Genomic DNA, 25,621 nt, shown 5'->3' on the forward strand with positions numbered 1-25,621 from the left:
AAACTGAGCGCAAGACTCGCAACAAGTCAATCAAATTCCTGAAAGTGAAGTGGTCGCACCATTCCGACCGAGAAGCCACCTGGGAACGCGAGGACCACCTCCGTTCCGAATATCCGGAGTTCTTTCAGTCCTAGATCTCGGGACGAGATCCTCTCGTAGTGGTGGAGTGTTGTAACACCCCGGATGTAACTTTCCATATTTGTAACTCCAACTCTTGCCATTTTCGGCTATGCGTTATGATATTCCCTTCGTGGTCGGGTTTTGTTGAGGATATAAACCTTAGAGTCACCCGCCAGGAGGGGCCGAGTTACTCATAATGGTCATCACGCGAAGCCCAGTACCAAGCTTGAAGACGGCGGGTCAATAACGGGCCCAAGACCTGGAGATGGCTTATGGCCCGTAGCATTAGCCGTCGTTAGGGTAAAACTTGTAGTGTAAGGCAAGAATAGATAAGAGTCCGAGCCAGACACTGTTATGAGCCGGCCGGGACTCTGAGAGACGCTGGGCGTCAACCTCTCTATATAAAGGGGCGACCCGGCGGCGGTTCAGAAGAAAGGGAAGATCTCGTCGAAAGCCAGGCAGAGCAATCAAGCTCCCTGGTCATCGAAACCATAAGCAATACCACCTCAACTGGACGTAGGCTTTTACCTTCACCGTAAGGGGCCGAACCAATATAACCCCTGTGTTCCTTGTCCCGTTTAACCCCTTTAAGCTTCCTAGTTGCGATGGCTCCATGACTAAGTTCTAGCACGAGGACATCTGCCGTGACAATTCCACGGCAGTTGGCGCCCACCGTGGGGCCAGCGCACGGTGGATTTGAGTTCTTGAAGGGCAGCTTCGAAGGGCTCAAGGGATACGCTGTGGGCCGGATGACCAAGAGTCGTCGCGGCAAGCTCTACATCGACGATGCAAACTGGGGCCCCGACGCCGGCTCAATTGAGTACGGGTACCGAGTCCCCTTCGGCGGAATTCACGTCTTCATTGGCAAAATTTGTGAGCCGGGCCCTGAGCCGGATCTCTCCACCGACCTCATCGAGACGGCTCAGCGTGCACGACCCGCCCGGGCTCTACCCACCTTGAAGCACGCTTTTGTGGGATGCATTCAAGGAGGACTCTCTGAAGGGTCTAGATCTGGCGATGAGACGGCTGCCGGCTCTGACGGCCAGTCGTCCACAGATGAGTCAAACTCGTTGTATCAACTTCAAGATGGTAGGCTTAGGGGTTGTTCCGATGGTGACAGTATTCCGGACCCCTTTGAGCCGCCGAGCCGGGTTGGAATCTTCATGGCCGGTGCACAGCCTGTTCAAAACCCTGCGGCCGGGTCAGGAAACCCGGTGCCCTCGCCGGCTCAAGTGCTGATGGATCTCACGGACAAGATGACGGCCCTGTTGACCGCTACGGTTGACCCGGCGGATCAAGCTCAGCATGACGCGGAGGTGGTGCAGTTAAAGTTAGATCTAGTGAAAGCCAAGGAGGATCTGGCGGCGGAAGGGATCAGGATGGCTGCGGAGAGGGCGGCTCTCGATGCCCAGACTCAGTTGATTCAGGCGCAGTCCTTCCGGCTCACGATGGATCAGAACGCATCCAATGAGGTCATGAGAAGGAGGCATCAAAAGGCCCAATCTTGACTCCCTCCGGTCTACGATCCTCGAAACCTCTTCAACACGCCAGGTGCAGGGTCTAGTAACCCGCCGGAGATCATAGTGCCCGGGGCTGGGACACCTATTCAGCCACAAGTGATGGGGCCACCCCGGGTGAACCCTGCCCCGCCTCAGTATGTGCCAATTCCACCGGGTCATTATGCTAACCCGCTGGAAAACATGGTCGCCGCGGCAGCACGGCTGGCGGCTCTCCCAATTAACGACGACTCTCCAACGGCTGTTGAAACCCGCCGGGTCAGAGAACTCCTTCAGACAGCGCTGGCGCAGCAAGAGGCGTACTCTTACAGCCGGGGCAAGATCCATTCAACCCCTCGTCCAGGCCGGAGCTCGAGTTATAGCAGACACATGGTTTCAGCGACCGGCTCAAGTAATGTCCGACGCCATGGCTTGCCCCCTGGCCATGGCCTGGCTCATAACGGAGCCTTTCACGCAACATACCAAGACAGAGCGCGGGAAGAGGCGGAGCAGGTGCCTGAGTTGACGGCTTACCAGACACCCCCGGCTTATCCGACGACTTCCGTCGACGTGGGTATCCCTACGAGGACTTGAGGTGTCCCTTGTTTAGTGCCGGCTCTCCGCAATGAACGTCTACCCAAGGACTTCAAAGGGCCCAGGAAGGTGCCTAATTACACGGCTGATTTACAACCCAGAGCCTGGATCGAGAGTTACGAGATGGCCATGGAATTGCTGGAGTTCAGTGAAGCGGCGATGGCCAAGTACTTCACCATGATGTTTGATGGGACTGCCCGCACTTGGTTGAAAGGGCTACCACCGAATTCCATCGGGTCTTGGGCTGAGCTGAAAGCCCGGTTCATCCAAAACTTCAAAGATACCTGTAGGCAGTCTATGTCAATTGTGCATTTGACTAACTGTAAACAGCAGGAGGGTGAGTCTACGACACATTGGGTTCGCCGGGTCAAAGAGATAATACATTCATCTGATAAGATGGATGCCGGCTCTGCAGTCTTAATGTTGGAGCAGAATTGTCATTTCCTGCCCCTGAAGATGAAACCCGGGCGGCTTAAGCGCGACTGCAATGATATGGGTACGCTGATGGCGGCTCTCGTCAAGTACGCCGACTCTGATAGTACCAAGGACCCCGCTTCAGATGATGAAAGGACAGGGAAGGGAAAGAAGAACGGCAATGGCAAGGGTCCTCAGCATAACCCGGGGAACCAAGGAGGTGGCAAGCGTAAGGCCGACGGCAGCCTAGAGTTCGTGGCCAACGCCAGCTCACAGGGTAATAACCAGCGACGCAAGGGGAGGCCACCTCCCCGAGCCGACGGGTCAGGCCCGACGCTGGAGCAGCTGTTGAATGAGCCTTGTCCAAGGCATGGCTCTAGGGAGAAGCCAGCTACTCATCTATGGAAGGATTGCGCAATCATGAAGGCCTTTAAGAATTCCAATTCCTTTAATGGCAACAATGGCCTGGGCGGCGGCTCAGGCGCTAGCGGTTTTCATGGCCCGGGCGGCGGCTCAAATTCTAATCCTCAGAACGGTCAAGGGGGCTTTAATCAGCAGTCTGGCCAGGGTCATCAACAGCAGCAGGGGGGTTATCAGACCAATCCAAAGCAGCTTAACGGTGGACAGTATCACGTATTTACCACCAGTCTGTGTAAGCGAGATCAGAAGCTTCATAAGAGGGCTGTGAATGCTGTTGAGCCGGGGGTTCCACGCTATTTAAGATGGTCTGAGCAGCCTATTGTGTGGAGTAGGGAGGATCACCCTCCCCGGGTTGATAATCTGGGTCACTTGGCCCTGGTGGTGGCTCCTCAGGTGGGAGGATATAAGTTCACTAAGGTGCTCATGGATGGAGCAGCAGCATCAACATCGTCTATTATGAGACTTTCCGTTGTATGGGGTTGATTGATAAGAACCTCAGCCAGTCCAATACTATTTTCCATGGTGTGGTGCCTGGTAAGTCGGCTTATCCAGTTGGTAAGATCGAGTTGGAAGTGGCCTTTGGAGACGAGTACAACTACAGGGTGGAAAAATTGACCTTTGAGGTGGTCAAGATAAGAAGTCCGTATCATGCCATATTTGGGCGGCCGGCTTACGCCAAGTTCATGGCACGGCCGTGTTACGTGTATTTACAGCTCAAGATGCCGGGTCACAATGGGACCATTACGGTTCATGGCAACCGGAAGGTGGCCTTGGAGTGTGAGGAAGGCGATGCGGCTTATGCAGAATCTATTTGTGCAACAGAGGAGTTGAAATTTTACAAGGGCAATGTTGACCCAACAGATATGACCTCTCTGAAAAAGCCGACTACGGAGCATGAGCCGGCAATGAAATTTAAGTCGGCTGATGAGACAAAACTTGTTGATTTCGTTCCAGGTGATTCATCTCGGCAGTTTAGCATCAGTGCCAATCTGGATCCAAAATAGGAAAGCGTGCTCATCGAGTTCATCCGTGTGAATAGGGACATTTTTGCATGGAAACCTTGTGACATGCCAGGTGTACCTAGAGAACTCGCTGAGCACACACTCAATGTTGATTCGAAATTCAAGCCGGTCAGGCAATTCCTTCGGCGGTTTAATGAGGAAAGGCGGAAAGCCATTGGAGAAGAGGTGGCCCGGCTCTTGGCGGCCAGGTTTATTGTTGAAGTCTTTCACCCAGAGTGGTTAGCTAACCCGGTGCTCGTGCTCAAGAAGAATGGCACCTGGCGGATGTGTGTGGACTACACGGACTTAAACAAGATTAAAATGGCAGTTAAGGACTAGGAGAAGATGGTGTTCATCACTCCCTTTGGAGCCTTCTGTTATGTGTCTATGCCTTTTGGACTCAAGAGTGCACTGCGACTTATCAGCGTTGCGTGCAGAACTGTCTTCATAACCAGATTGGGCGCAATGTTCATGCCTATGTGGATGATATTGTGGTTAAGTCCAGGGAGAAGGAAACCTTGATAGATGACCTGAGGGAAACCTTTGATAATCTCCAGGTCTACAACATGATGCTTAACCCGGCCAAGTGTGTTTTTGGTGTTCCTGCAGGCAAGCTCTTGGGTTTTCTGGTTTCTCATAGAGGCATTGAAGCTAACCCGGAGAAGATCAAGGCAATAACCTCTCTGGCTAAGCCGGCGTGTATAAACGACGTCCAGCGCCTGGCGGGTCGTATCGCTGCTTTAAGCCGGTTTATAAGCTGTTTGGGTGAGAAGGCCATGCCATTGTACCAGTTGATGAAGAAAACTGATGACTTTGTCTGGAATGATGCTGCTAATACTGCTATTGAGGATTTGAAGAGACAGCTGGCGGAGCCCCCAGTCCTTGCTGCTCCGGTTGACAAGGAGCCTTTATTACTGTATGTAGCTGCTAACACACGGGCCGTCAGCGTGGCTGTGGTGGTGGAGCGCAAGGAAGAGGGTAAGGAGCATCCGGTTCAGCGACCGGTTTATTACGTCAGTGAAGTGCTCATCGAGTCCAAACAACGGTATCCACATTGGCAGAAGCTTGTTTATGGTGTGTTCATGGCAAGCCGGAAGCTTAAGCATTATTTCCAGGGTCACCCTATCACTGTGGTCAGTTCTGCTCCCCTTGGAGATATCATCCAAAACAGAGAAGCCACAGGAAGAGTGGCTAAGTGGGCTATAGAGCTCGGGCCTCATGGTCTGAAATATGTACCATGCACTGCTGTTAAATCTCAAGCCTTGGTGGATTTCATCAACGATTGGACAGAGCTACAAGTGCCCGAAGAAAAGCCGGACAACACATATTGGACTATTCACTTCGATGGGTCCAGGCAATTGGAGGGCTCGGGGGCTGGAGTTGTATTGGCTTCCCCTAATGGTGACAAGTTTCATTATGTGTTACGATTGATGTTTCCTTGCACTAACAATGCGGCTGAGTACGAGGCCTTGCTCCATGGTCTTCGGATGGCTAAGGAGATGAGCTTGAGCCGGGTAAGGTGCTTCGGCGACTCAGACTTAGTGGCTCAACAAGTATCAGGCAAGTGGGATTCCAAGGACCCTCTCATGGCGGCTTATCGCCGTGAAGTGGATGCCATTGCTGGACACTTTCAGGGTTACCAAGTAGAGCACATCGATCGCAGGAAGAACGAGGCGGCTGATGCATTAAGCCGGCTGGGCTCTCAGTGAAAACCGGTGCCGCCTAATACTTTCCTGGACATCTTGCATAACCCTTCTGTTAAGGTACCTACAGAGGAAGATTTGGCTGTCCCTGACCCGGAGGCACAGCTGGTGGCGGCTCTCCACATCACCCCGGACTGGACGGTGCCATACTTGGCTTACATGACCCGGGGAGATTTTCCTGAGGACAAAACTTTGGCCAGACAAATAACCCGGCGGTCTAAGTCAATGGTTGTTATCAATGGTGAGCTGCATCGCCGCAGTGTTACGGGAGCGTTCCTGCGTTGTGTTTCCCCTGAAGAGGGTCAAGAAATCTTACGTGAGATTCACGAAGGAGATTGTGGCCATCATGCTGGCTCAAAATCCCTTGTGGCCAAGGCTTTCCGTCATGGTTTTTATTGGCTGACGGCTCATGCTAATGCGGAGGACTTGGTCAATAAATGTGATGGTTGCCAGAGGTTCTCGCGACGGGATCATGTGCCGGCTCAGGAGCTGAGGATGATACCAATCACTTGGCCATTTGCGGTCTGGGGGCTTGATATGGTTGGGCCTTTTAAAAGGTCCAAGGACAAGAAGACCCACCTCTTGGTGGCAGTTGACAAATTCACAAAGTGGGTTGAAGCAGAGCCAGTTAGCAAGTGTGACGCAGCCACGGCGGTTCAGTTCATGAAAAGGGTGATATTTCGCTTTGGCTTTCCACACAGCATTATAACTGACAATGGTACCAATCTGTCCAAGGGCGCCATGGAGGAGTTTTGTCAACGAGAGCATATTCGACTTGATGTTTCATCAGTGGCTCACCCTCAATCCAATGGTCAAGCTGAGAGAGCTAATCAAGAGATTCTGAAAGGCATCAAGCCCCGGCTTTTGGTCCCTTTGCAACGGACGCCGGGTTGTTGGGTGGAGGAGTTACCCTCCGTGTTATGGAGCATCAATACTACTCCTAACGGGTTATACGCCTTTCTTCATGGTTTACGGAGTGGAAGCAGTCCTCCCTAGCGACATCCATCATGACTCACCTCGAGTGGCGGCTTACGTTGAGGCGGATAATGAACAGGCGCGCCAAGATGCTCTTGACTTGTTGGACGAGCAGCGTGACGTGGCAGCAGCTCGCTCGGCAATTTACCAACAAGACCTGCGCCGTTATCACAGTCGCCTGGTTAAGACCCGGGTCTTCCAGGAAGGTGATCTGGTGCTCCGGTTCATCCAAGATCAAACAGATGCGCACAAGTTAACCCCGCCTTGGGAAGGGCCCTTTGTGGTCAGCAAGAACTTGCACAACGGGTCATACTACCTTATTGACGTTCGGGAGCATAAAGATTCACGTAAGTCGGAGGAAGAGACCCGTCGGCCGTGGAACATAGCTCAGCTTCGGCCTTATTACACTTGAGCCACCGACTCTCATAATGTACATATTTCTATAGCCATGAATATATTATGACAAGCAATAAAGCAGGACCTCTGTCCTTTTTTCTCCTCCAAAGGTAAATGCGTTGTTTCCATTACAAGGTCACATGGTAACTTGGAGGTGGATCCGGCTTATGATCGTATTCGAATCTTGCCGTTAAACAATATAATCACCTGGGGGCTTCCTGTTCAAACATAGGTCGTATTCGAACCAAAGAGAACATAGCTGTCGATGCCCACTTGATTGGCAAAGTGCCGAGCTCATTGGGGAGTTTTCTTTGATCATATTTGAATCATAGCTCAACCCCCTTTGGGAACCGACGTGGATCGTATTTGAATCAGCATCGTTAAACAACTCTTAAGGTCATTTGGGGGCTTCCTGTTCAAACATGGGTCGTATTCGAACCAAAGAGAACATAGCTGTCGGTACCCTCTCGATTGGCATCGCCAAACCCACTGGGGGCTATATGATCGCATTTGAATCTTAGCTTAACCCCTTTGGGACGGGTCTCTGGTCGTATTCGAACCGGAAGCCCCTAAGTTTTGATTTTCTGATTTACAACAAGTTCTTCTGGTTGTATCAACAGTGTACACGGCGGTTCTTATTAGGCTGACTTAACTTTGATTCACAGTGTTAGTCACACACAATCAGCATTATCAAGACTGGTAAACCGGAGTTGAGGTACCAACCTTATTATCCGGGTTACATAAACCGGAAGCATACTTGAAGGCCTGTAAGTATGCTATTATGGTTACATCAAGGACATAATTGAGGACCAGTCTTTAGTGACTTAGATTCATGTTCCGGGTTGTATGTATGAGACTATGATTCTCAGTGCAGTAAGCCGCCTAGAGACTTGTGACTTGTTTTTCTATGCAGGATGGTTAAAGACAGCTATTTGAGCTTAAGGAAAATAAATGATCACTTATGACCCGGAAGAATATAAGGAAGCAGCTTCAATGGAGTTAAGCATTCAACACGTGCACGATGGCACGACAAAGTTAAAAAGTTGGTCCTACTCTATTACAAGACTCCCCGAGTCCAAAAGGGTGAAGCATTGTTTAACAAGCGTAATCATGGGCCGTCTACAGAGTCAAGATGCTTGCCGGGTCGAAACTTCCGGCTCATCCCTCTCCGCTCCTCCGACTGTTCCCATGACCTGGAAGGTTGACGATTTCCAGTCAATGCCGCTCAAAGCTTCAAATTGAGCCTCCTCGTCAATTAACCCGGCCGGGTCAATTTCTGGGGCAAAGGTGTGCTTACGAGTCGGCGGGACCAAGCTGATGGCTTCATAACGCGGAGTAGGGATCCTCTGATTCTCTGCGTCGTAGCCCGGCTGGTACTTGGTCAGATCGGTGTCATTCCCAATCAGGGTGGCCACCGGGCGCACGATCTTCACACAGGCAGCAAAGTCTTTTTGGTCGAAGGGGGTGCCATCTTCCTTCAGGCTAGGGTAACCAAGTGCGATGTCAGCCGGGTCTAGCTCTGGAAGGAAAGCCTTGGCCCGGCTCAGAGCAGCTATGGCTCCGGCTCTTGCAGAGGCCCGTCGCAGCTCTTGGAAACGCTGAGGAAGAACGGCAAGCCGGTGAAGTATGTCTGCCAGGTGAGTCGGCACCTCATTGGATAGGGCCACCATGGCCAAAGCGCGCTGCGACCCGGTGTAGAGTTGCTCCACCAGGGTGTACACGGCCTTCAGCTTGGTCAGCACGCTCTGATTGAGGTTGGCGCTTCTGGGACCTGTTTAACAAAGTAAGATAAGCCGTTATCAATGATGGGAGTTATGATACATAAAGACTGTAAACTTGTTCAAAGCCTGCAAAATGACTTACCGAAGATTGCGGCGACCATCTGTGACACATGGCGTTTTAAGCCGGAGAGTTCGGCGGTTCTCTCCGTCAGAGCCTTCTCCGCCTGTTCGGCCTGGCTTACCAGAGCAGCCTTCTCTTCGGCCCAAGTCTTCCTTTCAGCTTCAAACTTCTTCTTCAGCTTCTCTTGAGCAGCAATGCTGCATTCGAATTTGGCATTGGCCTTCCGGGTCTCAGTTTCCTGAGTCTTCAGGCGGTTCTTCAGCTCCGAGATATCAGCCTCAAATTTCATGCAAGCAGCCTGCACAATTTCCGGGTTATAGTATGAACAATTATTATGCAACTTTAAAGTCCCAAGCACTTTCCAAGCAAAGACACTTGGCACTTGGGGGCAAATGCATGCCGAAAGTTTCTATCTACAGATTACCGGTTCATGGAAGTAAGCCGAAAGTTAAGTCTACAACATACTCTATCATAAGTAGTAGACTTGGGGGCTAGTATGGTAAAGATGACTATGCCGTAAGAAGTAGTGGTACCTCAGACTTCTGCTGTATCTGCTTCACCATGTCAATCTCCAGGTCCCGGCTGCTGTGCACCTGATTGACATAGCCGGAGATGATATCTCCAATGCTCAGGTTGGCGTAGTTGGTGATGTCCAGCTTGGCCCTGCGGCGCTCTAGCAACTCTTCTTTGGCAGAGCACTTAGCCAGCGCAGTGGGTCTCCCCGGCTCGACAAACTTCGTCTGGGTGATTACCACGTCCGGGTCATCGGCCGGCTGAGCTGGGCTGGAGGTCTCCGGGTTAGCAGAAGTCTCCGTGATTGGCTCGTCAGTTGGAGCGGTTGCTTCAGGAGCAGAGGCAGCTGGCGGCTCTTGAGCTGAAACCTTCGGCTCAGCCAAGACCGGCTCTTCGACCGGCTTATTCTTCTTCGCTCTTTTACTGAGCTTTGCTTGAGCACTGAAAGGACAAAAGGTTAGTACAAAAGCATGGGTAAGATAAGTACAACATAAGATGATCATTATTACCCGGGCGCGGTCTTAAAAGCCGGCAGGTTCGATTGCATAGAATCACCAGAGGAAGGTGAAGTTTCCTGATAATTGGAATCAGACGAATTGAGCGGTTGACGAGTGACACCCACTAAAGGATGACAAGGGTATAAGTTGGAGATAACCTCAGTCCGGCGCTTTCTTGATGCTTCGGGTAAGCCGGAGGAGAGGTCTGCATCCTTGCTGGCCCGGGTTTGCCTCCGGCTCTCATGAATCTGTTGCTTCAAAAGAAATTGAGGATCTTGATAAGCTAAAGGTTGCGAAAAGCTTACTTTCCAGGTTACTCTTCGGACTTTCAGCCTTGGCAAGGGGTCCGAGTCGGAAGAAAGTATAGTTACCTCTTCAGTTACCGGGTTACTTGCTCCGGTGTCATCCTGTGGATAATCAAGTTAATAAGGTGGTCAAAAGACAGCAGAAAAGCGGAAACAAAAACAAGAGTCTATAGATTCAGGGGTTACCTCTGACTCGGAGCTATCGCTTAGCTGAAGCAGCTCTGAGGCAGTAGGCCTGCTTCCCTTCTTGCGAGGGGCGGCTCTCCTGGCGGCTTTCTTAGCCTTCCTGGCCTTTTTGGCTGCCTCATGGTCATATTTGACCTTCCAGAACTTGTCATTAGCCTGAAATATACAACAAAGATTTCTTAAAGCTCAAATGGAAATTATTCAAAGGAAAACCAAGGTGGTCAGGTCAGTGACTTACCGCCGGGGCCGGGTTAGCTTGGAAGAAGGGGTTCAAGCCGGTCCTCCCACAGTCGGCTAAGCTCTCATTCAGGAGAGACTTGGTCATGTCGTCCATAACATCCTCAGGAAGATCATTGGGACTGTGCCACAGAGGGTCATCCTTCCGGCCCGTATAAGCACACATTAAGTCGGGGCGGCGGCTCAAAGGGATCACCCACCAGGAGATCCAAACCCGGACCAGATCAATGCCGTTGAGGCCGTTTCCCAGGAGAGCCTTGATCTTGTTGATGCTGGGGATCAGAGGTTGACGCTCCGCCTGAGATAGTTTGTCTGGCAGAGGGTGGTTTGGTTCCAGACGCACGGCACGAAAGCCGGGCAGAGGGCTCTCATCAGCCGGAGAAGTGTCCTGGCAGTAGAACCACGTCTGGTTCCAGTCCTTTGGGTGGCTTGGCGGCTCAGCGTAAGGAAAAGGCAATCTCTCCATCGTTGAATGGAGATTCCACCAAGTTCCAAGCTCGGCCCGTTGGCGCACTCGTTCTGGCGGTTCAGATAAAAGAGCTCTCTAAAGAGCAGCAGGCTGGGCTCTTCTCCAAGATAGCCTTCGCAGAATACTTGGAAGTTGCATATATTTGACACGGAGTTGGATCCTATGTCTTGTGGCCGCAGATCAAAGAAATTCAGCACATCTCTAAAGAATTTTGAGCCGGGCGGTGCGAAGCCCCGGCTCATGTGATCCGCAAATATCACCACCTCCCCATCCCTTGGTTGCGGTCTCTCCTCCGACGGGTCAGGGGCACGATAAGACATGATCTCTTTCTTGGGCAAGTAACCCGTCTTTACGAAATCAGCTAAGGTGTCGTCGGTGACGTTGGACCTCATCCAGTTGCACATGATGGGTGCTTTGGAGCTTTGGGAGGCATTGTAAAAGATGAAGCCTATGACAAAAGGAAAATGTCCGGTTCAATTATAAGCCGGCAGATGTCTACAGTTTAAATACTCAAATGGCGGCTTATGAGAGGGGTCTAATGACATATGGTTAAGTGCATCGGGTTATCTAAGCCGCTGCAGGTATCATGAGTAATTCAAATTGTCTATAGCTTTATCATAAATGAGCCAGAAAATTTACGGCGCATGGCTTCTTTGAGCCGGAAATGTAAGCCGCCATAGCTCAGCAGATGCAATTTTTCACTAAGTGTGGTGAAAACAAGTTTCACAGATCGCACTAATTATTTTGGATCAAAACGGTCGGCTAAAGAAAAAATTTTCTAGACCTAGAACTAACGCAGAAGAAGTTCATGGATTCAGAGTGGGATCTTATTTCAAACAAAGGGGATCTACTAGTGGAAAAATGGATGTACCACAACTACCGCAGGAGATCTGTGCTACTCTTGGATCAAAACATGACCATAGTGGCCGAACTACAGGGAACTTGCGAAGAACAGCGAAGAACAGTGGAACCCTAATGCGGATCTACGGTGGAGAGGAGCGGGGACTTACAGGTGCGGAGTTACGGCGGGGGTTCGTCGAGTTTCTCTGGTCACGTCAGGTTGATGCAGCGGCCTGAGTTGGTGAAGATGAGGAAACCCGCGGCGGCGGCAGAGCTCGGGCAGCAGCACAGTGGCGAGTGGAGGAAGAAGATGGAGGCGACGAGTGACTGGAGGCTTACGGGCCGGGCTATTTATAAGGTGAAGCTCATAAGTGGGCGCGAGAAACGAGGAGGTCACGGCGTGATTATCTCGCCCCCGAGGCGCCTCGATCTTCGGGATGACCATTAAAGATAAGATCCGTTGGGATTTAATGGAATAAAGAAATGAACTTAATGGAAGATGACGTCATGGCGGGTTATCAGGAATCCAGAAGATGACGTCACGGCGGGTTATAGCCTTCACACGACCATAAGCCGGAAGATTTTTTCTCTCAGAAGAATTGAAGATTGACATGAACCGGTTCAAATCAATCTGGGGCCTAATGTTGAGGATATAAACCTTAGAGTCACCCGCCAGGAGGGGCCGGGTTACTCATAATGGTCATCACGCGAAGCCCAGTACCAATCTTGAAGACGGCGGGTCAATAACGGGCCCAAGACCCGGAGATGGCTTAGGGCCCGTAGCATTAGCCGCCGTTAGGGTAAAACTTGTAGTGTAAGGCAAGAATAGATAAGAGTCCGAGCCGTACACTGTTATGAGCCGGCCGGGACTCTGAGAGCCGCTCGGCGTCAACCTCTCTATATAAAGGGGCGACCCGGTGGCGGTTCAGAAGAAAGGGAAGATCTCGTCGAAAGCCAGGCAGAGCAATCAAGCTCCCTGGTCATCGAAACCATAAGCAATACCACCTCAACTGGACGTAGGCTTTTACCTTCACCGTAAGGGGCCGAACCAGTATAACCCCCGTGTTCCTTGTCCCGTTTAACCCCTTTAAGCTTCCTAGTTGCGATGGCTCCACGACTAAGTTCTAGCACGAGGACATCTGCCGTGACAATTCCACGACAGGTTTTGTCTTTCGTTTTGCATTTTGTTCATGTCATGCATCTCATATCATGTCATCATGTGCATCTCATTTGCATACGTGTTCGTCTCATGTGTCCGAGCATTTTCCCTGTTGTCCGTTTTGCAATCCGGCACTCCCACATGCACTGGCGCACCCCTCTTGTTTATTTTCGTGAGCGGGTGTTAAACGTTCTCGGAATGGACCGAGGTTTGTCAAGTGGCCTTGGTATACCACCGATAGACCACCTGTCAAGTTTCGTTCCATTTGGAGGTCGTTTGATGCTCCAACGGTTAACCGGGTAACCGCAAAGGGCTTTTGTGAGTTGCAGCAAAACCCCCCTCCAAACAGGCCAATAACCCATCTAAGCCCCCTCCATGCTCTTGGTCGCTCGATCACGATCGTGTGGGCGAAAACCGCACTCCATTTGGAGTCTCCTAGCTCCCTCTAGCTACAAATAGGTGATCCCCCCGATATTTTCGCGCAAATCAAACCCTAACCCCGCTCCCTCCGCGTGCCGGACACGTCCGGTCCGCGCCGGACAAACTGCGCCGCCGCCCTCGCCCAATCCGCCGCCGTCTCCGCCGCCGCCGGCCAGCGAGGCCCGCGCGAGGCCCCCGCGGCCCGTACGTCGTCGCCTCCTCGTCCTCCCACGACCGCCCGCGCCCGGTTCGCCCGCGCCCCGCCGTCTCCAGCGCCGGCGCTCCCCGCCGCCTCGCGTCCACCGCCAACCACCGACCCGCGCCGCCGCCTCCTCTACTCCCGCCGGCGCCACCGCCCGCACCCGCCGTCGTAGACCCCTCCGCCGTCGCGCCTCCCGCGCCCGAGCTCCACCCCCGCCGGCGACGTCCCCGAACCCCGGCGCCTCCTCCTCCGTCCTCTCCTTCTCCCTCTCCGGCAGGATCTCCGGCGAGCCGCCCGCCTCGGCTTCCATGCCACGGATCCAGATCCGGGGAAGGTTGACCCTAAAACTCCAAGTCCCGAGGATATTGCATTATGTGCTCACGTTCATCGCATCATATCTCATTACGAGCTGCTCCGTTTTGCGTGCATATATATAGAAATGTTCGTCTCGAGATGCTCTTCATTTTGTTCCATTGTGCCATGCTAGTTTGAGTTCATCTTGATGCCCAAATCTCTGGTGCAAGGGGGCTATATGATGTTTACTGCTGTTATTTATCAGAACTTGAGGTGTTGTTATTTTTGTTGCATTTGATGTGTGCATCTTATGGGCATGAGCTCTACAGGTGTTTTGATCTATGCCATGTCATCTTCACAGGGGTGTATGTCATGTATTTTTGTGATCTATGTGGTGACTAGCACAAGCATGCAAACTAGGCTTCATGATGTTTCTGTTTTCAGGGACTTAGAATTTTGCCAAGTCTGTGACTGCTGTTATTTTATTGCCATGTATCCATGTGTCTACAGTGAGATCTATGCTTATTTTGGGTATGTTCAGTAAGGATGTTTTGTAGATATAGTTGTGTTCTCTCCATCCATACCCCTTTTTGCAAATATAGAGTGCCATAGCATGCCTTAATCTTGCTATACTTTTGCTATAAAATATTCCTTGCTGATTGTTAACATGATATTCAATTTTGCCAAGGTTGTTGTAGTTGATCCATACATGCTATGAACTTTATCTTGCGATGGTTAGCTTCATAAACATGTCTTTTTGTTGTAGGTATGCTTGTTTTGTCATGCATTGCTTTGTGATGAGTAAATCAAGCTCACCAAGATGCCTTCATAAATCTGTTAATGCCATGCTCTGTTTTCTGCTAAGTCTGAAACCTGTTAACGAAACTTGCTATGTTTACATGGGTGCCATCATATCTTCTAGTCCTTTTTGGCTCATGGTCAGTAAGAGACTTTTGTTCTATGCATTTAGTAGATTGATTCCATGCCTTGTTTTGCTACGTTAAGTTCCTGTAGCATGTGTTTTGCTTGCTCTGAACATTGCTACCTGATGTTGTTTCAGCCATGTCCAGTATTTTCTCCAAGTCTGTTAAGCTGATATCTTTTGCACTTTTTCCATGCTTGTTTGAGCCTGTTATGGTGTGATCTAGCCGTAGCTCAGTGTTCATATTTTGTCAAGCATCTCCTGTAGATTACTGCCATATGCTTTTTTGCTATGTTGGGGTACTGTAGCATCGTTACTTGATGTATTCTAAGTGCTATCATGCTGTTAATCGCAGAATCGTGTCATTCTTGTTTTGCTTGCCATTTGCAAACCGTGCATCCGTTTCCGGTGATGTTTATATCGATTTCGACCGAAATCATCTCATATTTACAGTGGCATACTTGGTTTGCCAAGTTACTTCCTTGTTCATCCTTTTTCTTCCGGAGCACGCATATGCATCGCAATCATATCTCGCATATCATGCATGTATTGCATCATGTTGCTTGTGCATTTTCCGTGATTGATTGTGGTTCCATTGCTTGTGTTCTTGCTGTGGATAGAGCCGGGAGATGAGTTCATGAATGAGGAACCTATTGAGTACGCTTACGAGGATCAAGCTTTCGACAACTCTGAGAACCTTGCAGGCAAGATGACCATACCCTCGAAATCACTTCTATCTTTGCTTTGCTAGTTGTTCGTTCTATTGCTATGCTGCGCTACCTACCACTTGATATATCATGCCTCCCATATTGCCATGTCAAGCCTCTAACCATCTTTTCCTAGCAAACCGTTGTTTGGCTAAGTTACCGCTTTTGCTCAGCCCTTCTTATAGCGTTGCTAGTTGCAGGTGAAGTTGAAGTTGGTTCCATGTTGGAACATGGATATATTTTGGAATATCACAATATCTCTTATTTAATTAATGCATCTATATATTTGGTAAAGGGTGGAAGGCTCGGCGACCGTTTCAGGATCACTTCTTGATCATTTCTAGCTTCGCGACCGTTGCATTGCTTCTCTTCTCGCTCTCATTTGCGTATATTAGCCACCATATATGCTTAGTGCCTGCTGCAGCTCCACCTCATTACACAATCCTTTCCTATAAGCTTAAATAGTCTTGATCTCGCGGGTGTGAGATTGCTGAGTCCCCGTGACTCACAGATTCTACCAAAACAGTTGCAGGTGCCGACGAGACCAGTGCAGATGACGCAACCGAGCTCAAGTGGGAGTTCGACGAGGAACGTGGTCGTTACTATGTTTCTTTTCCTGATGATCAGTAGTGGAGCCCAGTTGAGACGATCGGGGATCTAGCATTTGGGGTTATCTTATTTTAATTTGGATTTGACCGTAGTCGGTCTATGTGTGGATTTTGGTTGATGAATGAATTAATTTGTGTATTGTGTGAAATGGCGATTGTAAGCCAACTCTCGTTATCCCATTCTTGTTCATTACATGGGATTGTGTGAAGATGAGCCTTCTTGCGACAAAACCACATACGCAAAAATGGTGGAAATTTCAGCTTCCGGTATCTTTCTCTTGTTTGTAACAATATCCTTCATATACTTAGCATAAGGATTCATTTTAAGCATATCAGTAAAACTCATACGCAAAAAGATAGGTCTAATCATTTCAGCAAAGCGCTCAAAATCCTCATCATCCTTTTTCTTGGATGGTTAAGGAGGTAAAGGCATGGGTTTCTGAACCCATGGTTCTCTTTCTTTACCGTGCTTCCTTGCAACAAAGTCTCTCTTATCATAACGTTGATTCTTTGATTGTGGGTTATCAAGATCAACAACAGGTTCAATCTCTACATCATTATCATTACTAGGTTGAGCATCAACATGAACATCATCATTAACATTATCACTAGGTTCATGTTCATCACCAGATTGTGTTTCAGCATCAAAAATAAAAATATCATTGGGATTCTCATGTGTGTCAACAACAGGTTCACTAGAAGCATGCAAAGTCCTATCAATTTTCTTTTTCTTCCTCTTAGAAGGACTAGGTGCATCAACATTTGTTCTCTGAGAATCTTGCTCAATTCTCTTAGGGTGGCCCTCAGGATACAAAGGTTCCTGAGTCATTTTACCCCCTCTAGTCATAACTCTAACAGCATTATCATTCTTCTTATTATTTAATTCATTGAGCAAATCATTTTGAGCCTTAAGCACTTGTTCTACTTGAGTGGTAACCATAGGAGCATGTTTACTAATGAGTTTAAGTTCACCTTTAACTCTAGACATATAATCACTCAAGTGTTCAATCATATAAGCATTTCGTTTCAATTGTCTACCAACATAAGCATTGAAGTTTTCTTGTTTGACAATAAAATTATCAAACTCATCTAAGCATTGGCTAGCAGACTTATAACAAGGAATATCGCCTTCATCAAATCTATAGAGAGAATTTACCTTTACCACCTGTGCCGGGTTATCAAGACCATGTATTTCTTCAACAGGCGGCAAATTAAGACCATGTATTTCTTCAATAGGAGGTAAATTCTTAACATCTTCAGCTTTAATACCTTTTTCTTTCATAGATTTCTTTGCCTCTTGCATATCTTCAGGACTGAGAAATAGAATACCCCTTTTCTTCGGAGCTGGTTCAGGAAGTGTCCAATTATGTTCATTAGTCAACATATTATTCAATAGCAATTCATCTTGATCAACTGTTCTTTCCCTGAAAACACAACCAGCACAATTATCCAGGTGGTCTCTGTAAGCATCGGTTAGTCCATTATAAAAGATATCAAGTATTTCATTTTTCTTGAGAGGATGATCAGGCAAAGCATTAAGTAATTGGAGAAGCCTCCCCCAATCTTGTGGGAGACTCTCTTCTTCAATTTGCACAAAATTATATATTTCCCTTAAAGCAGCTTGTTTCTTATGAGCGGGGAAATATTTAGCAGAGAAGTAATAAATCATATCCTGGGGACTACGCACACAACCAGGATCAAGAGAATTAAACCATTTTTTAGCATCACCCTTTAATGAGAACGGAAATAATTTAAGGATATAGTAATAGCGAGTTTTCTCATCATTAGTGAATAGGGTGGCTATATCATTTAATTTAGTAAGATGTGCCACAACAGTTTTAGATTCATAGCCATAAAAAGGATCAGATTCAACCAAAGTAATTATCTCGGGATCAACAGAGAAATCATAATCCTTATCAGTAACACGGATAGGTGAAGTAGCAAAAGCAGGGTCATATTTCATTCTAGCATTCAAAGAATTTTCTTTCAGCTTAGCTAATAATTTCTTAAGATCGTTCCTATCATTGCAAGCAAGAAAGTCTCTAGCAGTTTGTTCATCCATAACATAACCCTCAGGCACAACAGGCAATTCATATCTAGGGGGAGATTCTTCATCATCACTTTCATCAATATTATCAGTTTCAATAATTTTGTTCTCTCTAGCCCTAGCAAGTTGTTCATCAAGAAATTCACCTAGTGGCACAGTAGTATCAGGCATAGAAGTAGTTTCATCATAAGTATCATGCATAGCAGAAGTGGCATCATCAATAACATGCTACATATCAGAATTAATAGCAGAAGCAGGTTTAGGTGTCGCAAGTTTACTCAAAACAGAAGGAGAATCAAGTGCAGAGCTAAATGGCAGTTCCTTACCTCCCCTCGTAGTTGAGGGATAAATTTTGGTTTTCTCGTCTTTCAAGTTCCTCATAGTGACCAGCAGATAAAAATCCCAATTGACTCAAATAATAGAGTTATGCTCCCCCGCAACGGCGCCAGAAAATAGTCTTGATAATCCACAAGTATAGGGGATCGCAACAGTTTTCGAGGGTAGAGTATTCCACCCAAATTTATTGATTCGACACAAGGGGAACCAAAGAATATTCTCAAGTATTAGCAGTTGAGTTGTCAATTCAACCACACCTGGATAACTTAGTATCTGCAGCAAAGTATTTAGTAGCAAAGTACTATGGAAGTAACGGTAACAGTGGCAAAAGTAACAGTAGCAGTTTTGTAGTAATTGTAACAGTGGCAACGGAAAAGTAACTAAGCAAAGAGCAATATGTGAAAAGCTCGTAGGCATTGGATCGATGATGGAGAATTATGCCGGATGCGATTCCTCATGCAATAGTTATAACATAGGGTGACACAGAACTAGCTCCAATTCATCAATATAATGTAGGCATGTATTCCGAATATAGTCATACGTGCTTATGGAAAAGAACTTGCATGACATCTTTTGTCCTACCCTCCCATGGGAACGGGGTCCTATTGGAAACTAAGGGATATTAAGGCCTCCTTTTAATAGAGTACTGGACCAAAGCATTAACACTTGGTGAATACATGAACTCCTCAAACTACGGTCATCACCGGTAAGTATCCCGACTATTGTCACTTCGGGGTTAACGGATCATAACACATAATAGGTGACTATAGACTTTCAAGATAGGATCAAGAACTCACATATATTCATGAAAACATAATAGGTTCAGATCTGAAATCATGGCACTCGGGCCCTAGTAACAAGCATTAAGCATAGCAAAGCCATAGCAACATCAATCTCAGAACATAGTGGATACTAGGGATGAAACCCTAACAAAACTAACTCGATTACATGGTAAATCTCATCCAACCCATCACCGTCCAGCAAGCCTACGATGGAATTACTCACACATGGCGGTGAGCATCATGAAATTGGTGACGGAGGAAGGTTGATGATGACGATGGCGACAGATTTCCCTCTCCGGAGCCCCGAATGGACTCCAGATCAGCCCTCCCGAGAGAGATTAGGGCTTGGCGGCGGCTCTATATCGTAAAACGCGATGAATCCTTCTCTCTAATTTTTTTCTCCCCGAACATGAATATATAGAGTTGGAGTTGAGGTCGGTGGAGCACCAGGGGGCCCACAAGGCAGGGGGCGCGCCCAGGGGGGTAGGCGTGCCCCCACCCTCGTGGACAGGGTGTGGGCCCCCTGGCCTTGATTCTTTCGCCAGTATTTTTTATTAATTCCAAAAATATTCTTCGTGAAGTTTCAGGTCATTCCGAGAACTTTTATTTCTGCACAAAAATGACACCATGGCAATTCTGCCGAAAACAGCATCAGTCCGGGTTAGTTCCATTCAAACCATGCAAGTTAGAGTCCAAAACAAGGGCAAAAGTGTTTGGAAAAGTAGATACGATTATCAACGCTCCAGAAGCCTTCCAGTTATTTTGTTGTCGGCGTGTGTTTTATTTTTGTTTGTTGCATTCATCATCGCATCATTCGCATTGCATCGGCACTCTGTTGCCGTCATTTTTCAAAAACTTGCATTCGTTTGTAGTTGCCACTCCTTCCTTGTCTCTGTCAACCTCTGCTCAGATCAACCAGACAACTTTGTTCTCTCTTGTCTTCTCCGTGGCCTTTTGTCAAACCCCTTCACAACCATGTCCAAAACTTTCCCTAACCCGAACCGAACTATCGTGACCGATGGGTCCGGATCATCCCCAAACATCTATAAAACATCTCCGTTTTCTTATTTGGACTCCCAACCTATTTATTTCTTGACCGTCCGATTGCAATCGGAGGGCCCGAGTAGCCACTAACCTAACCACTCGCTATATATATTAGCCTAACCCGAGACCAAATCCCTAATTTCTAGGGATCCTCCCAGCCGCCGCCGCACTCATCTCCCACCTCGGGATCCTCTCATTCCCCCTGCGCCAACCACCAGCCCCACCCAGATCCTATCCATCCACGCAGCCCCGCGCCCGAGCTCTTCTCCCTCTCGATGCCTCTTCCTCCTTGCTTCGCTCAAGCCCAAAGGAGAGGAGCTCCTTCTCTGCCTCGACGCCGAGCACCAGCAGGAACTGCTCGTCGTGGCCCCTCGTTGTTCCTTTCTCTCCCTCCTCTGGTTCCTCCCTCCGCTAAGCATTCCCTCTCTCTTGCTGAATCAGGGAACACCATGTCCGCCTCCGACCTGAACTCCTCCTGCGCCCGCACCTGCAGACCGTCTACGCCTCAAGGAACCCCCGGGCTGCCCGTACCACCTCACCGACGGCAGCTCCAGCAGGTCCCGCCGACCAGATCCTCGCGCCCTGCTTCTCTTCCTCATCCCTGCCCTTCCTTCCCCCGGTTCCTTCTCTCCCTCTCACATCGCTCCCCCTGTCTCTGTTCGTCAACAGGAGACCCCATGGACGCCCGAACCCCCAAGACCTTGCCCCGCGCCCTGGGTCTTGCTGGGAACCGGCTCCCGTCGTCAAGACCTCTCGGATACGCGTCATCGCCTCGCGATGCCCCGCCTTCGCCAAGTCCCAGCGCTACCGGCCTTTGCTCGCTCTGCATCGAGCAGAGGGGCTTTGCTCGTTCCCCTGCCTCAACCACCTCCTGGGTCGCGCGTGACCTCCTCCGCGGCCCAGCTCCCCTCCGCTGACCTGGGCCTGGCACATGGTGAGCCCCAACGCCTCTGCCTCTCTCTCATGCACTGTTGGGCCAGCCAGATTCGGCCCGTATAGGTTTTTTTAGGGTTCTACGATTTTGTCTATTTATCCAGAGTTGGCAGATATGCAGAAAAACCCTCATGTTCATGCATTTAATATCTCACAAACCGTGCATCGGATTAAAATAATCTATATATGAAAAATGCTTAGTTTTTCATCTAGTTTCATAATCTGCTATTTTCATCCATGTTTAAAATGTTTAAACTTATTGTTTGTTTAATTTTGCATAAATGCCATGTTAAAATGATTTATTTCATAACTAATTAACCGTAGCTCCGAATTTAATAAACTTTATATGTAAATGGGGTGGAATAATGCATAGTTTAACATGGTGGCATTACTTTGCATGTTTAACAACAATAAAATATGACTTTAGGCAGAACAGTACCAAATCTAAAATATGCACATGAGGATTTTCCGAAATTGTTGTTTGTTGTTCCGGCCTCATTTGAACTTGCCTAGATAAGTAGTTTTATTATGTTCCACCTCTTGTCATGTTAACCAACATTTAATATTGTTGAGTAGCATAAACAAGAGCGAACTAAATAATTGAATGTGGTGTTTCGTCAATATGCAACAGAGTTGCATATTGAGCTCCACTTAATTTGTAGTATTGAATTTTGCACTTTGCCATGCCATGAATCATTAAACCGGACATGCATCATACTTGGTTGTGCATCGTGCCATGTTTATGTGATGGTTGTTTACCATGATGTTTGCTTTTTTCCGGTTGCGCTTCTCCTTGATAGTTCTGGTTACGTTGCGATTGTGAGGATCCGTTCGACTATGTCTGTTTATCTTCTTCATGGACTCGTTCTTCTTCCTTGCGGGATCTCAGGCAAGATGACCATTACCCTCGATATCACTTCTATCTTTGCTTGCTAGTGGTTCGCTCTATCGCTATGTCGCGCTACCTACCACTTGTTTATCATGCCTCCCATTTTGCCATGTCAAGCCTCTAACCCACCTTCCTAGCGAACCGTTGTTTGGCTATGTTACCGCTTTTGCTCAGCCCCTCTTATAGCGTTGTTAGTTGCAGGTGAAGTTGATGTTTGTTCCATGTTTGGAACATGGATATGTTGGGATATCACAATATCTCTTATTTTAATCTAATGCATGTATATACTTGGTAAAGGGTGGAAGGCTCGGCCTTATGCCTGGTGTTTTGTTCCACTCTTGCCGCCCTAGTTTCCGTCATACCGGTGTTATGTTCATTGATTTTGTGTTCCTTACACGGTTGGGGTTATGGGACCCCCTTGACAGTTCGTTTTGAATAAAACTCCTCCAGCAAGGCCCAACCTTGGTTTTACCATTTGCCTACCTACCACCTATACCTTTCCCTTGGGTTCTGCAGACTCAAGGGTCATCTTTATTTTAACCCCCCCCCCCCCCCCGGGCCAGTGCTCCTCTGAGTGTTGGTCCTAACCGAGCAGCCTGCAGGGCCACCTCGGGGAAACTTGAGGGCTAGCTTGACCTATCCGGTGTGCCCTGGGAATGAGATATGGGCAGCTCCTCTCGGGATTTGTCGGCACAGTCCGGCGGTCTTGCTGGTCTTGTTTTACCATTGTCGAAATGTCTTGTAACCGGGATTCCGAGTTTGATCGGTTTGTTCCGGGAGAAGGAATATCCTTCGTTGATCGTGAGAGCTTGTGATGGGCTAAGTTGGGACACCCCTGCAGGGTATAAACTTTTGAAAGCCGTGCCCGCGGTTATGTGGAAGATGGGAATTTGGTAATGTCCGAATGTAGGGAACTTGACACTTGACTTAATTAAAATGCATCAACCGCGTGTGTAACCGTGATGGTCTCTTTTCGGCGGAGTCCGGGAAGTGAACATGGTTTTGGGTTATGTTTGATCGTAAGCAGTTTCAAGATCACTTCTTTATCACTTCTAGCTTCACGACCGTTGCGTAGCTTCTCATCTTACTCTTATTTTTGTATGTTAGCCACCATATTTGCTTAGTCCTTGCTGCAGCTCCACCTCTTTACCTTATCCTACCCATAAGCTTAAATAGTCTTGATCTCGCGGGTGTGAGATTGCTGAGTCCTCGTGACTCACGGATACTTCCAAACAGTTGCAGGTGCCGATGATACCAGTGCAGGTGATGCTACCGAACTCAAGTGGGAGTTCGACGAGGACCTTGGTCGTTACTATGTTTCGTTTCCTGATGATCAGTAGTGGAGACTAGTTGGGACGATTGGGGATCTAGCAGTTGGGTTATCTTCTTTTTCATTTGGTTGTCCGTATTCGGACTATGTGTGTATTTTTTATGATGTATGAATTATTTAAGTATTGTGTGAAGTGGCGATTGTAAGCCAACCCTCTTTATCCCTTTCTTGTTCATATACATGGGATTATGTGAAGATGACCCTTCTTGCGACAAAACCACAATGCGGCTATGCCTCTAACTCGTGCCCCGACACGTGAGAGATATAGCCGCATCATGGGTGTTACATATGTATCGTTGCTACTAAGGATAAAACGATGGGGGTCTATTTCTACATAAATTTATCTTGTCTACATCATGTCATCGTTCTTATTGCATTACTCCGTTTTCCATGAACTTAATACACTAGATGCATGCTAGATAGCGGTCGATGTGTGGAGTAATAGTAGTAGATGCAGGCAGGAGTCGGTCTACTAATCTTGGACGTGATGCCTATATAATAATCATTGCCTGGATATCGTCATGATTATTTGAAGTTCTATCAATTGCCCAACAGTAATTTCTTCACCCACCATTTGCTATTTTCTCGAGAGAAGCCACTAGTGAAACCTACGGCCCCCGGGTCTCTTTCTCATATTATTTGCCTTTGCGATCTATTTTATTTACCTTTTATTTTTAGATCTATTAAACCAAAAAAATACAAAAATACCTTGCTGCAATTTATTTTATTTGGCGTCCGATCTATCAATATTTACAACTCTCTCACGTCCATTTGCCTATCTCTAAGCGACGTTACCCGAAAGGGATTGACAACCCCTTTTACACGTCGGGTTGCGAGTATTTGTTATTTGTGTGTAGGCGATGTTTATGTTGTGTTGCTAGGTTCTCCTACTGGTTCGATAACCTTGGTCTCATCACTGAGGGAAATACCTACCGATGCTGTGTTGCATCACCCCTTCCTCTTTGGGGAAATACCGACATAGTTCAGGCAAACATCAGAGACCCACATCATTTACGACTCTAGGGATCACCCCAAGACCACAGTCACCGCCGGTGCGCTCCCCATGCTCTGTACGCCCACCAGCAGCAATGTTGCAATCACTAGGACCCTCATAGACGGTAGTGCTGGCCTCAATGTCCTCTCTATGGAAGCTTTCGATCAGCTTCATGTGCCTTACGACCAGCTCGCCCCACCAAACCCTTCTCAGGGGTGGTCGACGGCTCCACCGTCCCTCTGGGACATATGCGCCTCCCTGTCACCTTCAGCACGCGCTACAACTACCGCACTGAGCAAATCGACTTTGACATCGCTTGCATCGGCCTCCCATAAAATGCCATCCTTGGGTATCCGGCCCTCGCCAAATTCATGGCAGCTACGCACCCCGGCTACAACATCATCAAGATGCCGGGGAGCGGCGGCATACTCACTGTGACGGGGGATGCCCAGGATGCACTCCTGGCCCTCAAGCTCGCCTTCAAGGCAACGGCGTTCGTGCAACCTGGCGCCAAAGGCACTTGGGAGATCCCGGAAGCCGCACCCGCAAAGAAGAAACAGTTGTTCTCTCAAGACTGGGCCGAGATGAAGCAAGTGCTAGTCGACGATGGGGGCTCAGGCCCCACCCTCACCATAGGCGTCGGCCTCCCCCTAGACCAGGAAGAGGCGCTGGTCGGCTTCCTCCGTGCGAACAAGGATGTGTTTGCATGGGAGGCAATAGACCTGGTCGGCGTCCCACGAGATGTGATCGAGCACCACTTGATGGTGTGCCCCGGTGCGCGCCCAGTGAAGCAGACGGCGCGGCGGCAAGCCCCGGAGAAGCAGTCGTTCATCGTCCAGGAGGTCCACAAGCTGCAAGAAGCTGGCGTCATTCAGGAAGTCCGGCACCCAGATTGGCTGGCCAATCCGGTCATCATTCCCAAGAATGGAGGGAAGGAGCTCATGTG

The 25,621-nt window shown here is 48.5% G+C and overlaps 1 pseudogene; it reads left to right on the forward strand.

Moving 5' to 3' along the window:
- The window catches only part of LOC109742078 (uncharacterized), a 46,343-nt pseudogene extending 21,333 nt beyond the window's left edge, over window positions 1–25,010 (forward strand).
- The last annotated feature ends 611 nt before the right edge of the window (window positions 25,011–25,621 follow it).

Source organism: Aegilops tauschii, chromosome 4 (assembly GCF_002575655.3).
Source record: "Aegilops tauschii subsp. strangulata cultivar AL8/78 chromosome 4, Aet v6.0, whole genome shotgun sequence".
Classification (NCBI taxonomy): domain Eukaryota; kingdom Viridiplantae; phylum Streptophyta; class Magnoliopsida; order Poales; family Poaceae; genus Aegilops; species Aegilops tauschii.